The 16,988-nt window shown below is 30.4% G+C and overlaps 2 protein-coding genes across 6 annotated transcripts in view; one reads left to right on the plus strand and one right to left on the minus strand.

Annotated features, from left to right (window-relative positions):
* LOC148301804 (DNA oxidative demethylase ALKBH2-like) overlaps window positions 1-16,988 on the plus strand; it is a 142,192-nt gene that overhangs the window by 91,190 nt on the left and 34,014 nt on the right. The window contains exon 1 of one of the 3 annotated variants that reach the window (XM_088272684.1): window positions 16,369-16,391. The exons of the other annotated variants lie outside the window; for them this stretch is intronic. The gene's annotated coding sequence lies outside the window, so the exon portion shown is untranslated. Of the gene's footprint in view, window positions 1-16,368; window positions 16,392-16,988 lie in introns of those variants that run through there. 3 annotated transcript variants of the gene reach the window in all.
* LOC148301805 (uncharacterized) overlaps window positions 1-16,988 on the minus strand; it is a 119,829-nt gene that overhangs the window by 89,552 nt on the left and 13,289 nt on the right. The gene's annotated exons all lie outside the window — the stretch shown is intronic.

Here is a 16,988-nt window from a genome sequence, read left to right on the forward strand (position 1 = left end):
CATGGTTTAATAGTCGGGTAGACATTCTCGTTCACTTTTTCCGGTACGTTAATCTCCATGGAGCCATTCGGAAAGACATACATTTGGCATGTTTAATTTCTTCTTCATATTCTGCTTGGTGTAGGCTTTGTGGCCTGTTTTTAAGAGGGATAAGCCTCCTGCGATGCCGATTCCCAGCTGTTAAACCATCTCTTTGGTGGTCTGCCCGAGAGACGTCTACCTCGGGGTTGCCGTATAGTGCAATGTGGTGGAGTCTGGATGGTTCCATTCTCCTCACATGCGCATACCAACCCGAGTCCTCTAAAAATTGCAGTTTTTTTTGTTTTCTTGTAATTTTTATTCCTCCTTTATTTCTTTTCTAATATAGCAGTAATGTGCTTCACCCTAAGCTCCTTCGTCCAGCTAAGTCATCTGTATCGAATTCCAATCGTATCTTAGATCAGCCTGAGCTATTTAATATTCTCTGATCTGGTACCAGAAGCGTTACACTAATTACCTTGATTTCATATAATTAACGATCAATTTATCATTGCACTGATTGGATACAGTGCCCTATGGATCTTTGGGTGCGGATAAGGGTTTTAATAATAAGTTTCTGCTTAAAATAAACAGAAAAATAGTAGCCACTTTTTGTCATTGATTTTCAATAACTACTTTTTTTATTTTTTTTATTATTTTTATTATTAGATTAAAACCAATATTTTTAGCTTTTCCACTTTTTTATTTGACCAGCGACCGGGTTTCGTCGTTACCGACATCATCAGACTGGTCTAACGACGAAACCCGGTCGCTGGTCAAATAAAAAAGTGGAAAAGCTAAAAATATTGGTTTTTATCTAATAATAAATTAAAAATGCAATTCCATCACGAAGTGTCAGTGGATAATATAAATCTACTTTTTTTTTGTCAAAAAATGACATTGACTATTTTGAAACATAATATATACAAAAACTGAAAAAAAAGATCAACAGAGACATACGCCATGGAGGATAGACGCTTGACTTTAAATCTGGCGTCGTAAATTTAATTCTGGCTAGTTGTAAAACGAATTGAATAGAAATTAATTTTCAATTAGTCTGAGTATTTGTGGTATTATTTTCTTACATCTTTCTCCGAATCCCTACCAGTCCTATCAAAGATAAGCTTTTGAAATAAGGAGTTTTGCTTTTCTTGATTTTATCATTTTCTGCTATTAAAAATTGATCATTTTTCAGTTAGTTTAATTATTGTACTTAAGCTAAGTGCCACAATAATATAAAAGTAAAAAAAAACATTAAAATGATTTAAGAAAAACAGGGGTACTAATAAAGGGGTGAGTTGAGAAAAGATAGCTTACTCTTACCACAGACAAACCTTTGCAATAAGAGCTTTCCTTTTTTGTTTTTAGTATTTAATAATAATAATAATAATAAACCCTTATCCGCACCCCAATGGTGCATAAGGCACTGCTTCATAGAAACTCAGTGTTATCTTGATCGTTTACACATGAAGGAAAGGTGATCAGCCCTCCGCTTCAGGTACCAGTCCAGGGTAGTATTGAATAAATATTACACTGAAAAAATCACTTATATTTATTTGACCCCCCCTGGGAATCGAACCCGGGACCTCCAGAACGGTAGCCAAGCGTGCTGACCATTACACTACGGAGGCGGACAAAGTAGTTTTTAGTATTTAACGCTGTTAAAAAAACATTATTTTAAGTCAACTTAATTATGATGCTTAAGTGAAGTACTACGATATTATAAAAGTAAAAAAAAAAAACTTTAAAATTATGTAAGCTGGGTAGCGGTACTAATAAAGAGAAGATCTGAAGAGGGCTTTCTCAATCGCTTCTTCAAACTCAAAGCCTCTTTTCTCAACCTCTGAGAAAAGAGGCTTTGAGTTTTTGTTTTTATTATTTTACAGTCTTAAAATTTCATCATTTTTTGCCAGTTTAATTATAACGCTTAAATATAGTGCCACGATAGTACAAAAATATTTTTGTAAAAGATTTAAGCTAGGCAGTACCGGCTAGGGGTAGCGATATAGTCATGATTTGGAGAGGGTTAACTGAATCACTTATACAAAATTTCCCTCACAGATAAACCTTAGAAAAAAGAGGTGTCACTTTTTTTGGTTTTTATCATTTTACGCTTATAAAAATTAATCATTTTTATCCAGTTTAATTATAGAGCATAAGTTAAGTGCCACAATATTTTTTTTAATTAAGAAAGAAATGTAAGGCTGAACAAGGGATTATTGAAAATGTTAAGAAAAGTTCTTTTAGGTGGTATGGACATGTGGAGCGAATAGATAACGAGATAACGACTAAGAAAAATTGTATATGTGTCGAATATGAGCGGGAGAACAGAACGAGGATGGCCGAAAAAGACTAGGCACGATCAGATCAATCAGAACCTAACCCTGGTGGTTTAGGTTCTGACTAGATGTATGAATGTGAAGGAAGCGAGGAGTGTATATAAGAACGGAAGAGTGTGGCGTTCTATCCTCGCTGCTCACCCCTGCGGGAAAACGGTAGTAGTAGTACTATTTAAGAAAGACAGGAGTACTAATGTAGGTTTTGCTCAATCGCTTCTTTTTGATTTTGGCTTTTATAACGGATTTTAACGAATGGTTTTGAGAATTGCACCATTCAGCGGTCCCCACATTCAGCGTCCCGTGGCTAAATGCGATTACTACACGAGTTTAATTGTACGACAGTTCGTGGACGTTTTAAATGATTCAAATTTTTGTCAAATTCCTTCACTTCCAAACAGACTGTTGATACTGCATGATATACATGATGTTAAGTGCCACAATAACATTGCGTCAAGGTTAAAATCCGTATTGAAAGCACAAAATCAAAAAGAAGCGATCGAGCAAACCTTACATTACTACCTTTGTCTTTTTTAAATAGTACTACATGATGTAATGTCAAAGTTTGAACCTTATATAGCTATTCGAAATGATCGGGCACATAGTGCTAGTACACAATGAAATTACACCACGAATAATCAAATAATTGCAATATTGCAAAACTCTAAATTGTTAAGAACAAGGTGAAGGATCAGGTAAGGAGTTGAGGAGGAGAGGTAGAGGAAGGGTTGATATGACTGTCAGTCAAAATTTCAAGGAAAGATAGTAATATTATTGGAATTTCAGTAGAATGAACTTAGGTACCTACCTAATAATCATGTGATTTTAATTGCATGAATGTGTTACTCTGGACAGTGGACCTGAAGCGTATGACTGATCTACATACTGTAATGCAATTTACTATTATGACTGTACGAATCCAAAGTTCTCATTTTACGTCGGAAAATTATTAAAAAAGCAAAAGGCGAATGCGAGTCACATAAAATCGCTAAGTTTGTTTTAAAATGCTGCATACAAATTTCTATTTTTATCCCTAGAGCTTTTTCCGTTCAAGCACAACGCTTTTGTACATATTTTTCGAGGATAAAACCAGTACGGCAAGAGAAGTATCCATTATGGCACCCACAGCAATCTCGCTTTTTTCCGTTCTCATACCCAGAGGAGTGAATGGAGCCCGGTGTCGGGTGTTGGGTTAGATCAGGGGTTACGAATAGGACTAGAGCGAACGTGATAGAAAGTTGAAACAAACTTTATAAAGGTTTAGTTTTAAAGATTTTTTTAGTTGTATTTATTTTACGGGCAATCTAAGTAATTGGACATTATTTATAATGCTCTGGCAATTTTAAAAGTGCCCAAAGGGATATGTGACAAAGTGATGAATTGTATAGAAAATATATTGCCCGCGTTTTATGTTTGATGCTGGAAGTCCAATGAGAAATTAAAAGTTAAAGATAAGAGAATATATTGTATTAAAACAAATTTTCATATACTTATCTAACATTAAACTAAACCGGTTAGGTTAGGTAAGGTTGACCAATTGCTATCAATCAATCAAACTGCCCAGAGAAATTACAGCAGTATTTTCGATGACTGTGCAATGTGATAAATTAAAGTTAACAAATAAAAATATGCAAATATATAAGATATACATTGAACAATTTTAATGGTCAATATAATGACCAAGCATTATGAATACAAACCCAATAATCAAATAGCTCGTAATATATACTACAACTACTACTACTACTACCATGACGCCGTTTTCCCGCAGGGGTAGGCAGAAAGGATGGAACGCCACACTCTTTTGTCCTGACATACACTCCTCGCCTCCTTCACATCCATACATCTAGTCATACATGCCCTCCGATTACGCAGACTTTTGACACCGCCAGATTTTAAGAAAAGTCTTTTTCGGTCGTCCTCGTGAGAGGGTAATATATATAATTCGTTTATTTAAGATATCAAATCTCTTATATGCATTAATCGATTGGTTTTTGACACATCACAAGTGTTTTTTATTTAAAATCCACCAAAAAAATGTATGGTAGTTTTGTTATTCACTAAAAAAACAATACTAGACGCTATTTAATTCCTACCCAACGATATATTAAATTGTACTCAATTGCTTTTTCAAATGCTATACATTAAGATTATATCGAGATAAAAGTTTTCATCGCGATAATATTTTTTTTTAATTTTGCTGTTGTTGAAATGTATCACTGTTTTTTCGATAATTTTTTCTCTCTCAAAAGAACCTATTACTATTTTTTTTGGCAGCCCTAGTCTTTTGCTTAGAAGGTACTAGAGAACGAAATACACCTGGAATTTGGTGTAGATGAGAAGGAAATGGTTATTTTAGATACTTATGTATGTATGTATGGGATAAAAGTATACTGAGATACTTAGTGCTTACCTCTGCTGTATTATTTTCCGAAACTTGGGTCAAGGGTTAATGTATTCAGTATAAGAAATGTAAAGTTTTCTCCTTTTTTAGCAGCATACACAGAAGGATAATCCTAGTTGTAATCGAACTGAAAAATAGGTGGATATAAAAATAGGCATTTTATAATTTTCCACGACTAGTAATGTATGTGTTAAAACTAACTAACTAACCATCACGCCGCTTCCTCGCAGGGGTAGGCAGAGAGAATCGAACGCCACACCACTCTGTCTTTGCAAACATTCTTTGCCTCTTCTACATTCATGCACCTCCTCATACATACCCGACGATTATTACGACTCCTGACCCGGCCGCTTTCAAGTTTATATGTCGCTCACTCCTTTCAAGAACGTCATAAATAAAAAAAACTTGATTTTTCAGTAGAACGTTTTTAAAGTTTAAAAATATAATACAATATATCAAAAATAAATATCAAGACTTTTATTGAACTTTTTACTGTCCAACAGATCTTTTTAGGTAAAACCTGAAGGTTTTTTCTCCATTTGTAAAATATTTAGTTTATTTAAAAAAATAATTAAACAATACCTTTTCTTCAAAATGCAAAAACAACACTTTCTGCCCTGTAGCGGGTAAATATTGAGTTAAAAATATGCTTCTTTTGCTGGAATATAGTACATTTTCTGGGCATTCCGAAAACATGCAGAACTGAAAATTGGCTATTTTTGATTTATGACGTTCTTGAAAGGAGTGAGCGATGTGTGTGTTTATTATTTAATTCAAGAATTGTTGTTTAAAGTTATGTATGTGTTTATTATAATAATTCAAGAATTGCTGTTTTTTACTGGCCGTCTCTGACGTAAATGGTAATGATGGATGTGCATTCAAATATCCATTATCAAAACTAACTCAACTCTCTTTTTTTTATTAAATATTAATTTTTAAATCGATATTTATATTGGAAAAGAAAACTAATGTTTAAAAAGAATGTAAATCTTTCTCTGCCAAGAGTTCTGTCTTAAACTAATTATTCGCTTCGATGGCTAATTTTCTTATTCCAAAATTTTTCGAACTCAAACTAGCGTTCATAAACTCGTGTTACGGTGAGAATGCCAATTTTTAATATTCAATCATTCCTCTCGCCAATTTTATGAAATCTTCGCATAACTTAATAATTTTCATAAACTGATATGAAATATGAATATACTTTTACCAGATAACAGTAGACTATGATAATCTCTATTCCATTTTAAATATCGTTCGTAAAAACGATCACATTGAAGTTTGATACATACAATGATGCCTCGTATAACGTATTTAATTCGTTCTACGAGCAAGTTCATTATATGAAACGCGTTTTCACATAACACGGTGAAAATAATATTTCGTTCTGTAGATTTAAATGTGGTCGTGAAAAAGATACTCAGGTTTATTTTTTAGTCAGACTAGTTTAGACTTTAATGCTGTTTTTCTGGAAAATCCTTGAATTTTCAGAATAACCAACAAAGGTTTGATCTTCAGGTCATCGCTAGCATTGGATGAAAACAAGAGTGTCAGTCTGTCCTTATGGGTGGTGTCCCGACAATTCCTTCCTTTCTTTGGTAATGACGGTTTTGTTCGGCATTCTCTTTCAGAAAAGCCAGTTTCATCGATATTGAATGCTTGTTGTGAGTAGCCTTTATCCTTTCGATATTGTTGAAAGCCAACAGAGAACTTCTCTGCTTCTTTCTTGCCTAGACTGTCCTTACCGTGTATAGTGACGCTGTGGATTCCATACCTTTTCCCAAATCTAAAAAACCGCCCTTTGCTGGCGTTGATACCTCTTCCTTATTTTTACTGCTATTATTTTCAGATATTATTTTTTAATCGTCAGGATGACTTTGGTAAGTTGAAATACGATTTATTCCGTTGTGTAAGTCGCATAATAGACGAACAGAAAGTTCGTTTTCACAGCGTTCGTTACGCGAGGCATCACTATATCTTTTTAAAAAGTAAATTGACAATTTTAAATTTTAAATATATCATTACGATATTAATCATTTTTTTGTTGCACCTCATCTGACTGCGAGTAGATTTGAATTTTGAATAATTGAAAAGGTAGCAAGATTAATAGCGGGCAACATAGAGAGCTTGAGAACACTTAAACCCTTTTTTTACTCTATGGATACATATCGTAGTCGTACAGGAGAAAGTGACCAACTAACAAAACGTAAAATGTTCAGGAGGGCCATTTTTTGCATGGCAAAAAAAAAACATCAATGGAGTTTAGTCATTTTTAATAAGTCAATACATTATACTTCCGAGTTTAAATTTCTTAAGTTTAAGATTCTTTCAGGGCAATATAAAGCTAGTAAGATATCAAATAGTCAATAATCACGTTTTTGTAAAAATATGCACTTGGTCACTTTCTCCTGTATGACTACGATATTTGCGTTTAGCCAAGTATACCACGTAACGTTAAAGGAACGATAACAGTATTAATACCTAGGATGAGTTCTACATACGATTTTTCTCCAGAGATAAATTGGGTTTTATAAATTTACGAGTTTATGAACGTTAAAAGGACCAAAACACATACTTTTTCCATGGTCCATGGATATTATATTCAACACCAATACAGAACCACTAATATAAGATTTGAAAATATTTTTAATATATTATTCCAAAAATTAAATCACTTGTTAGTAAAATAGTTACAATTAAAATCTTTGTTCGTATTCGTTCGGTATTCGAAACTTAAATTATTCGCGAATTCACCCGCAAATTAAATAAAAATAAAAATTTATACAACCTACCTAGCTATACAAAGTACACATTTCTATGCATTTCATTTACATTTAAACGCTAAAAAAACTTTGGTTTATTTTTTTTTCATGTTAAACTTTACACATCGCATGTTTTATTAATACAACCATAAATGTACCCAATGATTATTCTCACTAGTTTTAATTATTATGTTTTCGCCCATATAAACAAAAATAATGTTTTTTGGGACATTAATACCCCTTTTTATTACACCATTTCCTTTAATTCTATACGCTTACAAAACAATTTAGATACAAGGTTTATATTTATGGTTCTTTTCAAAGATCTACATCACAAAAAAAACATTTTTGCTCCTCCAAATTACTTTTAACGGATGCTGGATTTTTTTCTCATTTGTATTTCCATTTATGTTGGCAGCGCTTTACGGCAATTAAAAGGAAACTTTAGCAATATTTCGAAAATGCCTAAAACTCTGTTTTAACATAAATATTGTATTTTTCCCTCAACAGATTATTATTATTAAGATATAAATATGTTAGAAGCAATACTAGTACATGGTAAGGGAATATGGAAGCACTTTACTTACGACGTGTGATGACATGGACAGGTATAAGTCGATACATCATTTAAATTAATTGAATTATTGTACGTCTATCATTTCTAATACCTTTAAAAAATATATATTTCAACAAAATAATATGTATATACTCTTGGCAATGGCAACATTGTTTTAATACATTTTTATTTTTATTTTATTTAGCCACATTTTTTTCAAAATTTTGAATTACAAATAGTAAAATTTTGTTTCTTCCTCTATTTTATACTTTTTTAAAGAAAAAAATGCATTATTTTTTACCACTTAATAAATTAATTTTATTACGATATAATTAAAACGTTCCTGTTAATTTATTTAATTATTGACCTCTACAACATGAAAATAAATTAAATAACATATATTTTAATTAGGTTATCATTATTGTAAATTTCAACACAGGTACCGTTTTATTGAAAAAAAATATTACGTGGGTATCATATTATGATCTATTCTTTATTGGAATAACTTTAAAGAAATATAAAAATACATTTAATAAAAAAACAGTTACAAAATAAAAAGTGAAACTAAAATACTAAATGTTTTATTTGTGACACAGTATCTAAATATATGAAAGTAATAAAAAATATGAATAATGAATAAATAAACTTTGGAGTCATTGTTTTTTATTAAACTCAATCTCATAATGTATGATTTACGGTTCTAGCTGTTCCTCTGAGGTTACGTTGTAAGTTTTATACATAAAAATGATATATGTCAACAATATTTTGTTATTCGTTTCACCACAGTAAAAGCCTTCTATCCGTACCTTTCACAAATGTGTCAATTTATGTTTCTACCGGGGACATCATTTTGGCAAACATGGTATCGCATAGTATGAAAAATATTTTGTGTGAAAAGCCACAGGCTCACATTTTTTCAATACATGCTATATTAAGTACAATTAATGAAACGTGTTGAAAAAGCAAAGTTTTGAACAAAAAATGAATGTAACATGAATGTGATAAAAGTATTACGAGGAAGGAAAAACTGTTGTTTAAAATCAATCAAATTTACCTTGTGAGTATACTATAGACAGTGTCTAACTATTTTTTTAAAATTTTAGTTTTACTTAGTAAATACTACTATTTTCATTCATTCATATCATTCCGCATCATTTAAAAACACCGTAATATGCATCGAAATACGTGTCATAATAAATTTTTAGAAATAGTGGTATTTAAGAACTTAAATTAAAAATGGATAGATTTTACCACGAAGTGACTGCCGAATCAATAAATGAAATTTAAATTTTTGTGCAATTCTTACATAATATTTTTTTTTTCATTGCAAACAGAACTTTTTTTATTTTTTAGAATCTTGAAATATTCAAATACCGTGTTTTAAAATGTTAACAGATTGAAGAACAAATTATTTAAACGGAAATCTTATAGCTGGTACACACACATACAAATAATTTAAAGACATGAATTGCAGAACATCCGTTTCATCTATGATTACCTGAAGCAGCGAAATCTTGTATCTGTAATTGTATGAAGATTAGTTATTATTCTCGCTAAGTGTGATGCATACACACTGAGAAATATAATAACTTTATGCGATTTTCTAACACATTCGCCGGCACTGGGAATCATATACATATATAGACCGAATGACCCGAAAGCGTTTGCCTTTGTATAGGAGTTATATGATAAAAGTTAAATTATGATAACACTATGATAAACTATTATATCAATGAATCTATTGTGAAATAAATGGTTTGAAATTCGTAATTCAGTTTGTTTGATTTTTATTTATTTACAACGTGATGTATGTTCTTTTTAAATGCCAAGTTCGAGTACACTTGTTAGTGTTGTGGATTTATAATGAAAGGCTCTATATTCGACCCTACTCCACTACTAATTAATTCCAATTTCAAAATTACCCGAAAATAATACTAAATTTATAAATTTTTCTCCATCTTAGCTTGCTGCAAGTGCTCCGCGAAAATATGAAAACCAAAATTCAGTGTTGGCTCATTCACTGTGCGATTTAAGTTGCAAATATAATGGTTAGATGGCAGAACCCTTGCAAAGTGAAGTTTTGTGCGCTCACCTCACAACAGCGGTCAAGATATCTTTGATTCGATATCATTATACTTAGAACAATTGAAAATATCACGGGAGTTATGTGTAGGAATTTGTACAGACGGTGCTCCATCAATGGTAGGTTCATTGAAAGGATGTGACCCTTGATTTGTGAACCTCAGCTTAGCAATTGGATGAAGAAACGAGAGTAGCTTTATCAAATATTAGACCTAATATAACTTACATTTGTAAAAGCCGACAATCTCAGGTGTCACATAAATAATTCTCGCCGCAAAAAGTTTCATTGGAGTTTTTTTTTATTTATTTAATTTTTTACTTATCTGTAATAAAATAATCAGTTTTATTTAAGTAATCATTGTATGTTTTTTGGATCTTTAGTTTTGGTGTATTTTGCGAATTTTTCTTATCATCAAAAGTGCTCCCGGACTTCGAAAATGTTCAGAACCACTGATTTAATGTATGTATGTGAATACCAAAAGAATAAAAATGATTTTACTATCCAATATCATACACTCGTCTTTGGAAATTTTCAGATACAAATTGAGATCAATCAAATTATACCTAGGTTCATCATTATGTTATGAATATTGAGTATAATAATGGTATATTAATAATTTTGTACAATAATAATCTATTGAAGCCAGTATTCTATGTCAGAGTAGCTGATGTGGGTCAGTGGTAAGAAAATAATGCACAATTTGCATAAAATTACACTTCATTAAAGGAGCCGGTTTTGTTAGTGGTACAACTTCCGAAAACATCGCACTATTATATTACAGAGGCACATCTCCCGCTCCAATTTTGCAGCAGCCATTTTGTCTATGGAAAAACCAGATAAATGAATGATTAATATAATACCGAGTGAGGATCCAAACAAATTAAAGAGAGCGATTGAGTTTTATATCTCACACAATTTCTTTTAAATGTTCAGTAATTTTTTTCTTGATAACCACGGATAGATACTGTTTGCTACAGATTGAAATACCGACTTGTTGGATATATTATTTATTCGGATGAAGGTAAAATAGTATTTTTTGTTGTTGTTTTATTTAAATTTCAACGGGAGTCTAGAACATCCAAGTTAGAAGATTTGTGAATTACATAAATAAAATATATTTGGTAAATTAGTGTTTAATATTTGAATCACAAAAAAATATCAATTTCAAGTTATTTAATGTTATATTTAATAAAAAAATTAAATGACATTATTTCTTAGTAACGTTGTATCTTGATAAAGGTACCTAGTGTTTTTTTGTTGTTTTATTTCACTTTCAACGGGAGTCTAGAACATCTTAGATAGCAAATTTATGAATTACACAAATAAAATAAACTATTAAATTACTGTTAGTAAAATAAAAATTAAACTATTAAATTACTGAATTAAATTACTAAATAACTGAATTATTATTATTAAATTACAATTAATTATTATTATTAATTATCATTATTAATTATTATTATTATTATTAATTATTATTATTAAATAATTATTAATTATTATTATTAAGTTATTATTAAATTACTGAATGAACTATTAAATTACTGAATTAATTATTAAATTATTTAAAAAATAAACTATTAAATCACTATAAAATAAACTGTTGAATTACTGTTAATGATCTAAAATCACTAAAAAATATATGAATATTTAAGTTATCTAGTGCTCTTTTTAATACATAATTGATTGACATTGGTTCTTATTTACGTTGTATTTTAACTAACTAACTAACTAACCATCACACCGCTTCCCCGCAGGGGTAGGCAGAGAGAATAGAGCGCCACACCACTCTGTCCTTGCAAATATTCTTCGCCTCTTCCACGTTCATGCATCTCCTCATACATACGCTGTATTTTAATATAATAAATAATAGTCAAAAGTTCACGAAAGGGTTGTAGCTAGAAAACGGTAATTTTTACTCGTGAAAATATAATTAGAATAATATAGGGTATAAATACATAGTCGTTTTATCTTTGCCTCCATGGTGGAATGGCTTGTGTTTTTGGCTTTGGTGCTAGGGGTCCCGATGTCGATTCCTAGGGGTTCAAAATAAATTTATTTGTTTCTCCACCCGAATATTGATATAATTTCACCCTGTTCTTGAACCTATTAACGCCTTAAATTAACGCCTTTAATTAACTATGAAGATAAAACTGCATTGATGTGATACAGTGTTCTATGCCCCATCAGGTACCGATAAGAGTTAGAAGATAAAATAAAAAATAGATCTTTGAGTTGTTAAAATACTTAAAAAACTGGAGTCGTAAATAAAATTTAAAAACATTTTAAATTTTACCTCTTTTGTTAAACTAAGCTAGTCATCTCTTGAGGTATCTCAATTTATATAAATTTAAGCCTTTGAAAAAAGGTTTCTGTTTGATTAATCCTCCGTATTAATTACTCAGCCCTTTAATTAGGGGAGTGCTTGTTCAGGATCTTTACACTTTGCTAGAGTTTTAAATAAAATGACGGTAGACTCCGTTATATTTAAAGACAACAGTATCTCTTAGTTTTTATACATATTTAATATGAATTTATATTTATAAAATTAAAATCGTTAACATGTATATTTTACTTTGAAAAATGTCGTAAAATTAATTAATTAATAAAATGTGAAGACGAGTCGTTATAATGTTAATGAATCGACCCCGAATCGGGAATGAAAATTTAGTAATATTGACATCCTACATGTTGAACAAAAATATATTGAATATTAAAATAAATTTCGATTCGAGATTTATATCACGTTATGTATATCTAGTTTTATTTTTAAATTTTATTAAAGTTTATGTTTTCTGTCGAAATATAAGGTTATGAAGTAAATAATAAAGCTAAATTGTAAAACAATTATTGTTGAGATTGCTGAACCCTAATTATTGTTGAGATTGTAAACATTTATTAATCTTTCAGTTTCATCGTCATCTACGAGTATATAAAAATCTGGATGCATTTAAAATAATTTGATTACGTTTTAAATCAATCTTAAACTGATACGAGAATACAGGCGCGAAAATTATCTAGTCCCTTGGGTTACGAATTGTGTTTTCTTTAAAAACCTACATTCAATTTATTATTTTATGATAGAAAGACAAATGAATTTGTGCCAAATTGTCTTTTCCCAAATTCAATCTGCGTCACTTGATCGTTTAATTATTCATTCATATGTTTAAGGACAAACTAGCTATAAATGTCGTTTTATCAAGTCATGGGAAAACGCAACATTGAATATTTATAAAAAAATAAAGATGGAAAAACCATGGAAGCTGTTATTTGTGTAAAAGAAATCACTGTGTAATGTGTACTGTGTATCTTGAATTGTATTGAAATCTCTTTAATAATAAAATAAATTTTAAAAAATCTATTTACCATCTCCATATTATTTTTATTTTACATAAAATTATATACATTTACTTAAAAGAAAAACTTAAAAAAACATTTAAAAAATTGTAGACACCCAACCCACCTTGTGTGTCTTGTTGGTGGAGCTCTTTTTACATACTTTTTCCTTATATACACACAAAAAAGTGAGAAAAAAATATAAAGTATAAACTATTTTATAATTTTCATAGAATTAACTCTTGATCATTTACCCATTCCTTTATTTTGCCTTCGTTCCATATTTTAGCTTGACCTCTAACCTCCGTCGGCAACAAATTAAAAATGTTCGGAACGATATGAAATATTTAATTGAAACTAAAATATATTGTAGTGGCAAATATTATTATATATTAGTACCATGCCTGAATTTCGAAATGTACTGAAATATAAATTAAAAAGGATCGAAACGTAGTATTTCCACACAAAAATCTACATACAATGTATTGGATTTGTTTTAATGTGGTTAAAAAGTAATTTTCTTGTTTAAATACATTTTTTTTAAATAAATAAATCATTCATTCGTATTTAACCTTCAACGAAGAACCATCTGACGATATTGCCTTTTAGGATATTAGGTCAGTTAGAATATTTGGCGATCAGTCTTTCAAAATTTTAGAATTTTGTGGGCTAATTTTTATATATTTTTATAATGAAATTGCATTATAAGATTTGTGTTATAAATACGAGTATGTAAAAATATATCTCTCCTTTTGATTTAGAAAATGGAAATGAAGCGCTCTTGTTTTGCTATTTTGGAATATAATAGTGTCAATTCTTCATATATTTTGTTTTGAATAGAGAAAATAGTTTATTTGGTAGATACATTATGTACAATTATAGTATTTTATAAACGAGTATACTTATCAATATAACAAGTCAAAAATATGGAATAAATACAAAATAATTTACTATGCGGAGTAAAATGCTCATTACTTCTTTTATAGTGTTTTTTTAAGTACGTAAAACGATAATGAAGTTTAATAGGTTTTTACCTTCAGGCAGAATACAGCATTATGTTAGTGAATTTATGGCAAAAGGATTATTTTCTCGTAAAATGAAAGATAAACTATGACCCTTTCTCCGGAGGTATGATGTTTAAGGGATGATTATCATTTCATCTTAAATTTATTATTCATAAAACTATATACGTTTATTTTATATCCTACAGTGAGGGTATTACACCAAGTATTCACAAAAATTCTGAAATTTAACATATTGATAAAAGAAAATTTCAAGGGTCATAATAATGTTTTATAAAATATATTTTAACGGTAAACATACGAATCCGCTCTTATAAAAAGTTCTTTTTAAAATAAAGAACAATTTAAGGCAATTTACATGTAATTTTCCAATTCCAAGTTAATGTCAAATAAATCAATGATATTATTTATTGATTTTCCATTAATTTTGTCGAATAACAAGATAGTTTCAATATTAAAAGAAACACGTGTATAACTCTACTATTTTGAGTTTATTGATTTGCATATGACTAATTTTGAGATCTACAAATGTTCTCATAAGCAGGTGAAAATACAAGTTGTGTTTTCACCTGTTAATGAGAACATCTAAAGTACTCAAAACTAGTGGTGTTACCTTAGTGAACTGAAAAAACGATTTTCTAGTGTTTTCTTTTTTAGATTTAAAGGAAACTGGTAAACATAAATTTCTGGTAACGAAAATATAATATAATAATAAAACCCTTATCCGCACCCCAATGGTGCATAGGGCACTGCGTCATATAAACGCAGTGTTATCTTGAACGTTTACACATGAAGGAAAGGTGATCAGCCCTCCGCTTCAAGTACCAGTCCAGGGTAATATTGAATAAATATTACAGTGAAAAAATCACTCATATTTATTCTTACCCCCCCTGGGAATCGAACCCGGGTCCTCCAGAACGGTAGCCGAGCGTGCTGACCATTACACTACGGAGGCGGACGTTAACGAAAATATTGTGGTGTTTATACGTTTTGAAAGTTTTGAAAATAATGATCTATAATATTTTTGTAATGTTCAAGAAAAACCTATTTGTTATTCCGTTAAAAACATGTTTTATTTATATTATAACAATTAGTAAGTAATGTAGTAGCAGTTAACGTTGGGAACAATGTTCTACTAGATATTAAAAATATGTAAATAATAAATTAAAAATAGATATTTATCAGTATTTTGTAATCCATAAATAACGTAATTATCCTGCGTGACAGTCAAGGCTAAAATGCGTTAATAAAATCTGCTATTTTGCATCCGACAAATGATCCATGAAATTATTATTATTTACGTCCAACTCGGATGTGACCTACTCAAGTGTGAGGCGGCATTTTTCTTTTTCGTAATGAATCATAATGTTACATCTAGAAGCTGGTTTGCGCTTCAATGGGAGGGGAGAAATGGCCTCATATTACGTTAGCGATATCAGCGAGACGATACATTATCTTACGATACTTTTACTGACGAAAAAAACGTAAGTGTGGCGGGAATTTACGAATCCAAAATAAAAACGATAAAAAATAAAATTAAAAAATAAACTTCGCTTTGCTTGGATTAGTTTTGCTTGGAATACCTATATGAAATTTAAGAATTGAAGAATTCTCATATATATATTTTTAAGGAATAACCCGCAACGCCTCTTCTTTTACAGGCTTATCTGCAAGTAGTATAGTAAGGATAGAGAAGATAAATTTAAAAAAAAAACTTCATAAACACCCAGACCAATAGAAAATAAATATTTCTTGAATAATCTTCTTTAATAAACTAATTAACTTTCTTTAATAATTATCTTACACTTGGCGGGAATCGAATCCGCGACGTTTCGCAGTCGAGCGTCTACCCAACTACGCCACGACGCCTGTCAAGGGTATGAGATTTTTTTTTTAAAAATAATTAAATTTACGAGAAATTTTGTAGCGTAATATGTTTATAAGCGCTGATGCACATACGAGCGAAATTGAAACAAACGCACCCCATAATCAAATCACTTGCATCTTGAGATATATTGAGTGAAATAAGCCGGCAAACATGTTGCGTCGATGTCAATTATTTGCACATTCGTTTTGCTTACGTTTCATTAAATTTTTTTGCTACTTGGTGTATTGCCACAACGCCAACGACAGCAACCGAATACGTATCTACTGATCGCCTTTTTTTCGACGCACACTCGTACACGTGTGCATACAACGCAACGTTGCGTGTGAATTGATTTAACGCATATGTGCATTAACGCCAAATCAGCACTTCCATGGTGAATCATTCATTATAATACATATTTAATTATTTATTATAATACATATAATTTGAAAAGAGAAAAAAGTATTCAACATTAAAATTCTGTTAAAATATTTTTTTCATGATTGAAGTATTTATTTTTGTGATGGATTTATTTATAAACATAAATGTTAGGTATTATAAAATACATATATTTAATATTACCCTGGACTGGTCCCTAAACGGCAGG

This window comes from Brachycentrus maculatus, unplaced genomic scaffold, assembly GCF_059751285.1.
Source record: "Brachycentrus maculatus isolate JH-2025_06_01 unplaced genomic scaffold, ASM5975128v1 h1tg000514l, whole genome shotgun sequence".
Lineage (NCBI taxonomy): Eukaryota > Metazoa > Arthropoda > Insecta > Trichoptera > Brachycentridae > Brachycentrus > Brachycentrus maculatus.